Source organism: Bombina bombina, chromosome 9 (genome assembly GCF_027579735.1).
Source record: "Bombina bombina isolate aBomBom1 chromosome 9, aBomBom1.pri, whole genome shotgun sequence".
Lineage (NCBI taxonomy): Eukaryota > Metazoa > Chordata > Amphibia > Anura > Bombinatoridae > Bombina > Bombina bombina.
Genome location: NC_069507.1, coordinates 208,096,790 through 208,111,747, shown reverse-complemented (window position 1 = coordinate 208,111,747; position 14,958 = coordinate 208,096,790).

Here is a 14,958-nt window from a genome sequence, read left to right as displayed (position 1 = left end):
GGTTTTATTTTACAGGTAAAATTGTCTTTATTTTAGCTATTTATTAACTATTCTACCTAGTTAAAATAAATATAAACTTGCCTGTAAAATAAAAATAAACCCTAAGCTAGCTACAATGTAACTATTAGTTATATTGTAGCTAGCTTAAGGTTTATTTTATAGGTAAGTATTTAGTTTTAAATAGGAATAATTTAGTTAATGATAGTAATATTTATTTAGATTTATTGTAATTATATTTAAGTTAGGGGGTGTTAGGGTTAGGGTTAGACTTAGGTTTAGGGGTTAATAACTTTAATATAGTGGCAGCGACGTTGGGGGCAGCAGATTAGGAGTCAATAAATGTAGGTAGGTTTCGGAAACATTGGGGGTGGCAGATTAGGGGTTAATAAATAGTATGTAGGTGTCGGCGATGTTGGGGGCAGCAGATTAGGGGTTCATAAATATAATGTAAGTGGCGGAGGTGTCGGGAGTGACAGATTAGGGGTTACATTTTTTTATTATAGTGTTTCCGATGCGGGAGCGCCTCGGTTTAGGGGTTAATAGGAAGTTTATTGGTGTTAGTGTACTTTTTAGCACTTTAGTTATGAGTTTTATGTTACGGCGTTGTACCATAAAACTCATAACTACTGACTTTTAAATGCGTTAGAACTCGTGACAGGGTAGGGTATACCGCTCACTTTTTGGCCTCCCAGGACAGACTCGTAATATCAGCACTATGGAAGTCCCATAGAAAAAAGACTTTACGAAGTTTACGTAAGTCGTTTTGCAGTAAGGCCAAAGAAGTGTGCGGTGACCCTAAACCTTCAAGACTTGTAATACCAGCTGCGTAAAAATGCTGCTTTTTTACCCTAATGCACAACTCGTAATCTAGCCGTAAGTATAATGCTTATTGTCCCACTATTATTGTAGATGATATAATATTAGCGCATATACCCTCTTCATATATAGAATGGTGTTAAATGAATATACTGTCGTAGAGTAATGCTAAGTAACATAAATCAGTCTGAGGGACTAATAAAAAGATTGCATAAAAATAGTTTGTGTAAAAGAATTCAAAAAGTGAATATTGCAAAACCTCCTTACTGCCTGAGTAAGTAATATCCTATAAGTTAGGAAACCTCTTATCAGAAATATTGATTGTCCGTTTGTAACTTTATATTTGCATGTCACACATAAACACTCTGGGGGGTAGTTATCAAGCCGTCAACCTCAAATACGCTGGAATTCTGCAGCGTATTTGTGACGAGGCTGATTCGCCTTAGTTATCAAAGGCTAGAGACCAGCAAAAGTAGAATTTTGTGACGTAAGCTTTGATCCGCCGGACTCAGTCCGACACAGATCGATTCTTACGTCACTCCAGATGTTCCGCACACTGACTACTTTTGCTAGTTATCAAAAAACTAGCAGGTACGCTCGGCACTTTTCCGGCCCAGCGTACCTGGTTTTCAATCCGCCGCCCTGGAGGCAGCGGATCCCATAGGAATCAATGGGAGTCTGACCATAGTTCATGTTCGCTGCTATCCGACATCCCATTGATTTCTATGGGAGCTGTCTGCACCTAACACCCTAACATGTACCCCGAGTCTAAACACCCCTAATCTGCCCCCCCCCTACACCGCCGCAACTAAATAAAGTTATTACCCCCTAAACCGCCGCTCCCGGAGCCCACCGCCACTCTAATAAACTGATTAACCCATAAACCGCCGCTCCCCGAGCCCACCGCAAGCTACTCTATAAATATTAACCCCTAAACTGCCGCTCCCTGACCCCGCCGCAACTATAATAAATGTATTAACCCCTAAACCGCCGCTCCCAGACACTGCCACAACCTACATTATACATAGTAACCCCTATCCTGCCCCCCCTATACCGCCGCCACCTATAATAAAGTTATTAACCCCTATCCTGCCCCCCTATACCACCGCCCTCTATAATAAAGTTATTAACCCATATCCTGCGGATCCCGCACCTCGCCGCAACTAAATAAATAGTTTAACCCCTAAACCGCTGCTCCTGGACCCTGCCGCAACCTATATTAAATTTATTAACCCCTAATCTGCCCCCCCCCTACACCGTCAGCCAATCAGATTTAGCTCGCATTCTATTGGCTGATCGGAACAGCCAATAGAATGCGAGCTCAATCTGATTGGCTGATTGGATCCAATCCAATAAGAATATTCCTACCTTAATTCCGATTGGCTGATAGAATCCTATTAGCCAATCGGAATTCGAGGGACGCCATCTTGGATGACGTCATTTAAAGGAACTGTCATTCGTCGTTCAGTCGTCGGCCAGGATGGATGTTCCGCGTCGGAGGTCTTCAGGATGCTGCCGCTCCGTTCCAGATGGATGTCGATAGAAGATGCCGCCTGGATGAAGACTTCAATCGGATGGAAGACCTCTTCTGCCCCGCTTGGATGAAGACTTCTACCAGATCATGGACATCTTCAGCCCCCCGCTTGGGCTTGGATCAGGACATCGGAGGAGCTCTTCAGGACCAATCGGTGAACCTGGTATTGTGAAGACAAGGTAGGAAGATCTTCAGGGGCTTAGTGTTAGGTTTATTTAAGGGGGGTTTGGGTTAGATTAGGGGTATGTGGGTGGCGGGTTGTAATGTTGGGGGGGGGGTATTGTATGTTTTTTTTACAGGCAAAAGAGCTGAACTTCTTGGGGCATGCCCCGCAAAGGGCCCTGTTCAGGGCTGGTAAGGTAAAAGAGCTTTTAACTTTAGTAATTTAGAATAGGGTAGGGCATTTTTTATTTTGGGGGGCTTTGTTGTTTTATTAGGGGGCTTACAGTAGGTGTAATTAGTTTAAAATTGTTGTAATATTTTTCTTATGTTTGTAGATATTTTTTTATTTTTTGTACTTTAGTTAGTTTATTTCATTGTAGTTATTTGTAGGTATTGTATTTAATTAATGTATTGATAGTGTAGTGTTAGGTTTAATTGTAACTTAGGTTAGGATTTATTTGACAGGTAATTTTGTAATTATTTTAACTAGGTAACTATTAAATAGTTCTTAACTATTTAATAGCTATTGTACCTGGTTAAAATAATTACAAAGTTGCCTGTAAAATAAATATTAATCCTAAAATAGCTACAATATAATTATAATTTATATTGTAGCTATATTAGGATTTATTTTACAGGTAAATATTTAGCTTTAAATAGGAATAATTTATTTAATAAGAGTTAATTAATTTCGTTAGATGTAAATTATATTTAACTTAGGGGGGTGTTAGGGTTAGACTTAGCTTTAGGGGTTAATACATTTATTAGAATAGCGGTGAGCTCCGGTCGGCAGATTAGGGGTTAATAATTGAAGTTAGGTGTCGGCGATGTTAGGGAGGGCAGATTAGGGGTTAATACTATTTATTATAGGGTTAGTGAGGCGGATTAGGGGTTAATAACTTTATTATAGTAGCGCTCAGGTCCGCTCGGCAGATTAGGGTTAATAAGTGTAGGCATGTGGAGGCAACGTTGTGGGGGGCAGATTAGGGGTTAATAAATATAATATAGGGGTCGGCGATGTTAGGGCAGCAGATTAGGGGTACATAGGGATAATGTAAGTAGCCGCGGTTTACGGAGCGGCAGATTAGGGGTTAATAATAATATGCAGGGGTCAGCGATAGCGGGGGCAGCAGATTAGGGGTTAATAAGTGTAAGGTTAGGGGTGTTTAGACTCGGGGTACATGTTAGAGTGTTAGGTGCAGACGTAGGAAGTGTTTCCCCATAGCAAACAATGGGGCTGCGTTAGGAGCTGAACGCGGCTTTTTTGCAGGTGTTAGGTTTTTTTTTCAGCTCAAACAGCCCCATTGTTTTCTATGGGAGAATCGTGCACGAGCACGTTTTTGAGGCTGGCCGCTTGCGTAAGCAACTCTGGTATCGAGAGTTGAAGCTGCGTTAAAAATGCTCTACGCTCCTTTTTTGGAGCCTAACGCAGCCTTTATGTGGACTCTCAATACCAGAGTTATTTTTATGGTGCGGCCAGAAAAAAGCCGGCGTTAGCTACGCGGGTCGTTACCGACAAAACTCCAAATTTAGGCTATGGTTACCAATAATACAGAAACACAGTTTTTCAACTCATATCAGGAAGCGAAAGATTACAAAGACAAGTTAAATAAGAGCAAGTAGGAGATAGAGGGAAAGTAAGCTTTAATACAGAAATAATATACGAGAATAATGCAAATGAGGGCTTTACTGCTTGGGATGTTTTTGTTGAAGCCAAGTCAGGTTGTTGCTGCTTTCAAGAATTTTTTTTTTTTATTTTTTTTTGTGGTGCTCTATTTGTTTTGTTTTGTTTCTGTCCCCCTCCTTCTCATCTACTCCCCTGGATAGATATAGGAAATTTGAGTATCTGGGTCGATATATTAAGCAGAGGAAGCTGCTTCTGACCCACTCCGCTTCATATCTGCCTGAAAGGAAGTTAAGAAGCAGCGGTCCTAAGACCACTGCTCCTTAATTTGTCTGCCACCTCTGAGGTGACGGACAGCAATCAGCCCGATCAAATAGGATCGGGTTGATTGACACCCCCTGCTAGCAGCCAATTGGCTGCAAATCTGCAGGGGGCGGTATTGCACCAGCAGCTTACCAGAACTGCTGGTGCAATGATAAATGCCGACAGTGTATGCTGTCGGCATTTATCGATGTGCGCCGGACATGATACGCTACATTGTATCATGTCCGTCCGCACAATAGTAAATTGACCCCCATGACTCCTGTTCAGATGGCTTGAATGACTAAAAAAGTATTGAATATAGTATCATGGAATGTGGGTGGGTGGGGGGGCATAAACTCCCCAATCAAAAGGAAAAGAGTGATTAGACATTTACAACGATTCCAACCGGATATAGCGGTCATCTAGGAAATACACTTGAACGCTCGAGAAATGAATACATTTAAATCTAAATGGATTGGGAGGTTATTGCCACCCTATGTGAAAGGAGAAAAAAAGGGGTAGCATGTTTATTCAATAAAGCGCTAGACTTCAAAATGATCTCACAGGAGTTAGACAAAGAAAAACGATTTATGATTATACTATTTGAAGGTAACAAAACCCGATATGTTTTATGTAATATATATGGTCCAAATCAACTAGACTTAGAAATTTGATATCAGATCTATGTGAAATTATTACTGTATGCCAATTCCAATGTAATAGTGGTAGGAGACTTTAATATAACCATGCACCGTATTTGGACAGAATGGGAGTGAGGGCTCCTAGACGTTATATTAAAGAATCAAAACTCCTTGCCAGATTTTATAAAAATCTCAATCTTAGAGATATCTGGCGCAATAATAATCCTGACATTCAATCTTTACTTGCGAATCCAAAACACACAAAACACTTTCCCGAATAGATTTTTTTTCTAATAAATGAGAAGATACTCAGTCTAAATATAGAGACAAACATCCAGATCATGCTTGCATATCACTCCAGATTAAACATAAAAACAATCTATCAAATGGAAACAATATTTTTTTCTTTCCTAAATATTTATTACATAGTACTAGGTTTCAGCACGAGTTAAGAAGATTATGGAAATAGTTTTTTGATAACAACAGGACATATCTGAATAAAATTGAGATCTTCTGGGAGGCAGAGAAGGCATTCTTCAGGGGGGAAATCAAAGCCTTATTGTCTAAATGGAAAAAAATGCTAAAGCTAGGGAACTACATCTTACCAATACATTGAGATTTTTTTTAGAAAATATATAGATAACCCTAACACAAGATTATGGTCCAAATATCAGGAGGCCAAAAAAGAGAGGAATAGTTTTTGCATCAAAAAGAATACCAAAATGAGATGAAACATAAAGCCTCTTTTTCAAATTTTTCAGCAAAAACTATAAAATGGTTGGCTAATATAGCCAAAGTGAGTAAAAAGAAAAATTATATTGATGATATTAAAACTGGTAGAGGAAGAGTGATAACTAATAATATGCTAGATTACGAGTTGTGCGTTAAGGTAATAAAGCAGAGTTATTATCAGGTCCTAACGCTGTTTTTTAACGCCCGCTGCTATTACGAGTCTTGCAGGTATAGGTGTACCGCACCCTTTTTTTTTTTTTTTTTATAATAATTTTTATTGAGGAAATAAAAAGTAACATCAAAACAGATAATATGTCCAAACACATGTCTAGGTTAATAATAGTTAAGATACAATTCTCATACAATTAATAGAGCTAAAACATAGAAATACAAGTGCTACCAATGCAAACACTATATCTAAACTGCAGCGGAGCCATGGAGAAGCATATGAAGATTTTTATTATACCGAGTAGAATGTTCAAAGGGAAATAGGGTTGCTCTTGGGATGGGCAATGACACTATGTCTGAGATTGTGGTCAAGGGATTATACTGTAATTGGGATTAACCAGAAAGGAGAGTAGTGTATGACAAAAATGGATGTCTGGAACATATCAAAATGAAACCTCATTTTTTTACTTTTTGTTTTGGGAGGGAAAAAGGAGTTCAGCGGGCAAGAGCCGCTCGAAGATGAAAAGGGGGAGGGGAGGGGGACGGACGGAGCCAATTTGGGTGGCTGTCTGGCAGAGCTCTGTGCCCCTAGGCTTTTGTATGCTAGAAAAGTAAGGGTAGCTCCCTGAGAAGGATATGCACATGGGGAGAAATTTATATATTTGGGGAGCATAGGGCTTCTACAGAGACCCCTCTCCTGGGGAGATGCCAGCTATAGGCAATGTGGGTAAAAGGAGTAGGGGTATGACCCGCAGGTAAAAAAAATGCCGACGGGAAAGGGAGGAGAGGGGTCAGATGGGAGTCATCCTTGGATAAGATGATACTAACTAACTCATGTGATACATACTATCTATAACCATGATATAGTTGAGATGTGTGAGATGAGAAAGGGAGATTGATTATGAGAATATGGAGGCAATTAGTTATGGTATTTAGTCTCCTGGAGTATATTAAAGAAGTCTAGGTGACTAACACGAAGTATATAGGACCAGACTCAGGGGTCATGCTCTGATGAGAATAATAATGCAATTCGCTAATAGTACTAGAACTACCTAGATTACAAGTAACCCAGCATCTCACATCACTATCATTGTAAATAACATTTAAGTAAGACAGACCGGTTAGTAATATAGTGGTCATAAAACATTCTGAGGAATTATTTGTTCATATCTGTATCTTTATATAGTAACACAGTTATATGGCCACGAGCCTATACTATGAGAAGTGTAAAGACAGCAAAGGGACAGATTCTAGGTACATAACCAGGGATTCTCCTGTGTAGCCAAAGTGTCTCTCTATTCTATAAGAGAATTGGGTTAAACTACTATAAATATGGAGCTTTGCAATACCCCTACACATAGATGAGAAGCTTTGAAGCTATGTGACTATTCACTAGGTTGAAAAGAGTTTTGCTGGAGACAGCTGGCTATAAAAATTAATGCTAGAAAACTAGTGTTACAAGAGATATATTAGGCTGTCTAAAGAGATTAGGTCCCTTACGCCAGATTCTAAATCAGTGAGAAAACAGTTAAATAGGCTTTGAGTACAAACTAGGTTTACAAAACAACCCTTGATGAGTAAAGGAATATAACACAGGAAGAACACCCAGGCATAAGCCTCATATAACATAATTGTTGCTTATAACTAAAATTATTAACATAAGAAATGCTACTGGATAACATAGGAAGTGCAGCTTCTATTAATAAGTGGTCAAAACTTAACAGGCGCTGAAAACTTACATGAAAAAACACACAACGAGGACTAGCATGGGTACTCAGCATGACAATATAATAAACGGTAAGTTCTGCTGAATATTGATACTTAATGGAACCGTCAAATTATACACATTTCCACTGCACTCAGAGGTATGCGTTTGGTCTGTGGGATCAACTGTTAAGGTTTCATATACTACTGAGAACAGTACACAAGCCTGCATAGTTACATTGGTGCATACTGAGTGGATCTAAACACATAACATAAATCATAGTAGGTACATTCAACCCTCTTAACATAACATTTAAACATTTAGTAGGGAAGTAAAGATATGGCCCCTTAGAGCTCTGCTAATGATAGTATTGTTTGTGGCAGAATTATTTGAAATGGATAAGTCAGCAAAAGGCATCTGTTAAATAGTATGAGATAAACAATATAAACAGTGAGCCATGCGGTATCAAACTGTGAACACATGCATAATGACAAGACCATAATAATATATATAGATATACATAGACATACATATAGACACATATCATGCTTCTTTACTTCAGTATCATAAAATGAGCAATAGGGGTTTATCTAACAGGTTTATACCAATAGTAACACATTCACTTCCAGATGGGAGATAGCATGCTACCCCCCATTTATATATGCCTGAGGGCAAGTGTAGGTAAAACGGGATCATGTAATTGCTCCTCTATCGTCAATGTAATATAGAGAATAAGAGTATTAGTTGTTAGCAGCTCAAGGTCCTCTAAGGATCAGACTCGGTGCCGTTATTATTAAACATATTAACCACTAAACTGCCGCACTCCCGCCTTGCAAACACTAGTTAAATAATATTAACCCCTAATCTGCCGCCCCTAACATCGCCACCTACATTATACTTATTAACCCCTAATATTCCACTCCGGACATCGCCACCACCTATATTATACCTATTAACTCCTAATCTGCTGCCCCCAACATCGCCGCCACCTACATTATACTTAGTAACCCCTAATCTGCCGTCCCCAATGTCGCCGCCACTATTCTAAATTTATTAACCCTTTAAACCTAAGTCTAACCCTAACCCTAATATCCCCAAACTTAAATATAATTTAAATAAATCTAAATAAAATTACTATCATTATCTAAATTATTCCTATTTAAAACTAAATACTTACCTATAAAATAAGCCCTAAACTAGCTACAATATAACTAATAGTTACATTGTATCTATCTTAGGGTTTATTTTTATTTTACAGGCAAGTTTGTATTTAGTTTAACTAGGTAGAATAGTTACTAAATAGTTATTAACTATTTAATAACTACCTAGCTAAAATAAATAAAAATTTTCCCCTTTAAAATAAAACCTAACCTAAGTTACACTATTATTAAATGAGCAATAGGGGTTTATCTATCAGGTTTATACCAATAGTAACACATTCACTTCCAGATGGGAGATAGCATGCTACCCCCCATTTATATATGCCTGAGGGCAAGTGTAGGTAAAACGGGATCATGTAAATGCTCCTCTATCGTCAATGTAATATAGAGAATAAGAGTATTAGTTGTTAGCAGCTCAAGGTCCCAGTGGCGTCACTAGGGTTGGTGTCACCCGGTGCGGTAAGTCTTGGTGTCACCCCCCCCCCAGAAAGCAGACACATACAAAAACACAGGCAAACACACATACAAACACTCAGACACACTTAAAAACATACTCAGGTGCACACACAAACACTCGGAAACACACTCAGACACACACACAAAAACTCAGACACACAAAAACTCAGACACACAAAAACTCAGACACACACATACAAAATATGTAAACTGCACTGCATTAATTATGAAGCTCATGCCTAGAGCTGCTCCCTGGCTCAGCAGAACATCAAATGAAAGATAAACAGAGCACTCTAAAATAAATCACTGAAGAAAAGGTTTAGGCGCGTAAACTATGAAAATTCTACTCTCTGACTCTATTCCAAGTCTGTCAGTGCACAGCCCTGGGCCGCATGTCACTGAGCAGTGAGCACAGATAGGCAGGCAGGTTTAGGCTAGCAGCGCAACTTTGCAAGCCCCACGGCACACCCACAACATTCATAGTGAAATTGGGCAGGGGAGGAGCAAAGTACAAACAAGCAAAAGCAGCCGGGAAAACTATTTGTTGAAATTGCAGCACTGGCTCAAGGGGCAAAAAAATTGTGTGTCTACAACTTCCCCAGTCCCACTAATGTTCACAAATGCCAGCCTCTAATAAAATAATCTATGCATCTCAACATTGTATTTTTATGAATTTCAATAAAATTTAAAAAAAAAAATAAAAAAAAATTTTTTTTTTTTTTTTTTTTGGTGCCACCCCCTGGAGGGTGTCACCCGGGGGCGGCCCACACCCCCCGCACCCCCCTAGTGACGCCACTGCAAGGTCCTCTAAGGATCAGACTCGGTGCCGTTATTAGGGTAACTTACAACCTATACTGCGAGAAATGTTAGATAGTGAAATAGCCTTAAATGGGTGAGGTGAAGGGAGTAATACTAATGATACAGTTCGATATAGAACTTTGCGCCAAATGCTAATATATTACTGTACCGTTCATATTGCTGGCGCCTTTATGTTATGTCTTTTAGCCAACTCCAGCTTTTACACAAATAAGGGGATAAGTATGTGCCCCTGAGTTAAGAGAACGTCCATATGCTGAAATTTCCATATCCAAGCCGTATTTGCAGCTCTGATGAAAGTCCCAATGTTTCATATTAGTGTAGCGGTATTGCTCAGGAGAAGTAGAAAGGCCAGATGTGATGATATGTGAGATCGTCAGCATCAATGATCCGGTAATGTAAAAGTCTACAGTGGCTCTCAGTGTCTGCTTGGATCTTTCCCGCACACTTTTTTGGCCTTACTGCAAATCAACTTACATAAATTTCATAAAGGCTTTTTTCTATGGGACTTCAATAGCGCCGGTATTACGAGTTTGTCCTGGGAGGCCAAAAAGTGAGCGGTACACCCTCTACCGCCAATATTGCTAACGCATTTTAAAGTCAGTAGTTATGAGTTTTAAGCTACAAAGCTGTAGCAAAAAACTGATAACTAAAGTGCAAAAAAGTACACTAACACAAATAAACTACCTATTAACCCATAAATCTAGGCCCTCCCACATCGCAAACACTAATTTTTTTTTATTAACCCCTAATCTGCTGCTCCGGACATCGCCGCCACTAGAATAAACATATTAACCACTAAACTGCCGCACTCCCGCCTTGCAAACACTAGTTAAATAATATTAACCCCTAATCTGCCGCCCCTAACATCGCCACCTACATTATACTTATTAACCCCTAATATGCCACTCCGGACATCGCCACCACCTACATTATACCTATTAACTCCTAATCTGCTGCCCCCAACATCGCCGCCACCTACATTATACTTAGTAACCCCTAATCTGCTGTCCCCAATGTCGCCGCCACTATTCTAAATTTATTAACCCTTTAAACCTAAGTCTAACCCTAACCCTAACATCCCCAAACTTAAATATAATTTAAATAAATCTAAATAAAATTACTATCATTATCTAAATTATTCCTATTTAAAACTAAATACTTACCTATAAAATAAGCCCTAAACTAGCTACAATATAACTAATAGTTACATTGTATCTATCTTAGGGTTTATTTTTATTTTACAGGCAAGTTTGTATTTAGTTTAACTAGGTAGAATAGTTACTAAATAGTTATTAACTATTTAATAACTACCTAGCTAAAATAAATAAAAATTTTCCCCTTTAAAATAAAACCTAACCTAAGTTACACTATTATTAAATGAGCAATAGGGGTTTATCTAACAGGTTTATACCAATAGTAACACATTCACTTCCAGATGGGAGATAGCATGCTACCCCCCATTTATATATGCCTGAGGGCAAGTGTAGGTAAAACGGGATCATGTAATTGCTCCTCTATCGTCAATGTAATATAGAGAATAAGAGTGTTAGTTGTTAGCAGCTCAAGGTCCTCTAAGGATCAGACTCGGTGCCGTTATTAGGGTAAATTACAACCTATACTGCGAGAAATGTTAGATAGTGAAATAGCCTTAAATGGGTGAGGTGAAGGGAGTAATACTAATGATACAGTTCGATATAGAACTTTGCGCCAAATGCTAATATATTACTGTACCGTTCATATTGCTGGCGCCTTTATGTTATGTCTTTTAGCCAACTCCAGCTTTTACACAAATAAGGGGATAAGTATGTGCCCCTGAGTTAAGAGAACGTCCATATGCTGAAATTTCCATATCCAAGCCGTATTTGCAGCTCTGATGAAAGTCCCAATGTTTCATATTAGTGTAGCGGTATTGCTCAGGAGAAGTAGAAAGGCCAGATGTGATGATATGTGAGATCGTCAGCATCAATGATCCGGTAATGTAAAAGTCTACAGTGGCTCTCAGTGTCTGCTTGGATCTTTCCCGCACACTTTTTTGGCCTTACTGCAAATCAACTTACATAAATTTCATAAAGGCTTTTTTCTATGGGACTTCAATAGCGCCGGTATTACGAGTTTGTCCTGGGAGGCCAAAAAGTGAGCGGTACACCCTCTACCGCCAATATTGCTAACGCATTTTAAAGTCAGTAGTTATGAGTTTTACGCTACAAAGCTGTAGCAAAAAACTGATAACTAAAGTGCAAAAAAGTACACTAACACAAATAAACTACCTATTAACCCATAAATCTAGGCCCTCCCACATCGCAAACACTAATTTTTTTTTATTAACCCCTAATCTGCTGCTCCGGACATCGCCGCCACTAGAATAAACATATTAACCACTAAACTGCCGCACTCCCGCCTTGCAAACACTAGTTAAATAATATTAACCCCTAATCTGCCGCCCCTAACATCGCCACCTACATTATACTTATTAACCCCTAATATGCCACTCCGGACATCGCCACCACCTACATTATACCTATTAACTCCTAATCTGCTGCCCCCAACATCGCCGCCACCTACATTATACTTAGTAACCCCTAATCTGCTGTCCCCAATGTCGCCGCCACTATTCTAAATTTATTAACCCTTTAAACCTAAGTCTAACCCTAACCCTAACATCCCCAAACTTAAATATAATTTAAATAAATCTAAATAAAATTACTATCATTATCTAAATTATTCCTATTTAAAACTAAATACTTACCTATAAAATAAGCCCTAAACTAGCTACAATATAACTAATAGTTACATTGTATCTATCTTAGGGTTTATTTTTATTTTACAGGCAAGTTTGTATTTAGTTTAACTAGGTAGAATAGTTACTAAATAGTTATTAACTATTTAATAACTACCTAGCTAAAATAAATAAAAATTTTCCCCTTTAAAATAAAACCTAACCTAAGTTACACTATTATTAAATGAGCAATAGGGGTTTATCTAACAGGTTTATACCAATAGTAACACATTCACTTCCAGATGGGAGATAGCATGCTACCCCCCATTTATATATGCCTGAGGGCAAGTGTAGGTAAAACGGGATCATGTAATTGCTCCTCTATCGTCAATGTAATATAGAGAATAAGAGTGTTAGTTGTTAGCAGCTCAAGGTCCTCTAAGGATCAGACTCGGTGCCGTTATTAGGGTAAATTACAACCTATACTGCGAGAAATGTTAGATAGTGAAATAGCCTTAAATGGGTGAGGTGAAGGGAGTAATACTAATGATACAGTTCGATATAGAACTTTGCGCCAAATGCTAATATATTACTGTACCGTTCATATTGCTGGCGCCTTTATGTTATGTCTTTTAGCCAACTCCAGCTTTTACACAAATAAGGGGATAAGTATGTGCCCCTGAGTTAAGAGAACGTCCATATGCTGAAATTTCCATATCCAAGCCGTATTTGCAGCTCTGATGAAAGTCCCAATGTTTCATATTAGTGTAGCGGTATTGCTCAGGAGAAGTAGAAAGGCCAGATGTGATGATATGTGAGATCGTCAGTATCAATGATCCGGTAATGTAAAAGTCTACAGTGGCTCTCAGTGTCTGCTTGGATCTTTCCCGCACACTTTTTTGGCCTTACTGCAAATCAACTTATATAAATTTCATAAAGGCTTTTTTCTTTGGGACTTCAATAGCGCCGGTATTACGAGTTTGTCCTGGGAGGCCAAAAAGTGAGCGGTACACCCTCTACCGCCAATATTGCTAACGCATTTTAAAGTCAGTAGTTATGAGTTTTACGCTACAAAGCTGTAGCAAAAAACTGATAACTAAAGTGCAAAAAAGTACACTAACACAAATAAACTACCTATTAACCCATAAATCTAGGCCCTCCCACATCGCAAACACTAAATTTTTTTTATTAACCCCTAATCTGCTGCTCCGGACATCGCCGCCACTAGAATAAACATATTAACCACTAAACTGCCGCACTCCCGCCTTGCAAACACTAGTTAAATAATATTAACCCCTAATCTGCCGCCCCTAACATCGCCACCTACATTATACTTATTAACCCCTAATATGCCACTCCGGACATCGCCACCACCTACATTATACCTATTAACTCCTAATCTGCTGCCCCCAACATCGCCGCCACCTACATTATACTTAGTAACCCCTAATCTGCCGTCCCCAATGTCGCCGCCACTATTCTAAATTTATTAACCCTTTAAACCTAAGTCTAACCCTAACCCTAATATCCCCAAACTTAAATATAATTTAAATAAATCTAAATAAAATTACTATCATTATTTAAATTATTCCTATTTAAAACTAAATACTTACCTATAAAATAAGCCCTAAACTAGCTACAATATAACTAATAGTTACATTGTATCTATCTTAGGGTTTATTTTTATTTTACAGGCAAGTTTGTATTTAGTTTAACTAGGTAGAATAGTTACTAAATAGTTATTAACTATTTAATAACTACCTAGCTAAAATAAATAAAAATTTTCCCCTTTAAAATAAAACCTAACCTAAGTTACACTATTATTAAATGAGCAATAGGGGTTTATCTAACAGGTTTATACCAATAGTAACACATTCACTTCCAGATGGGAGATAGCATGCTACCCCCCATTTATATATGCCTGAGGGCAAGTGTAGGTAAAACGGGATCATGTAATTGCTCCTCTATCGTCAATGTAATATAGAGAATAAGAGTATTAGTTGTTAGCAGCTCAAGGTCCTCTAAGGATCAGACTCGGTGCCGTTATTAGGGTAACTTACAACCTATACTGCGAGAAATGTTAGATAGTGAAATAGCCTTAAATGGGTGAGGTGAAGGGAGT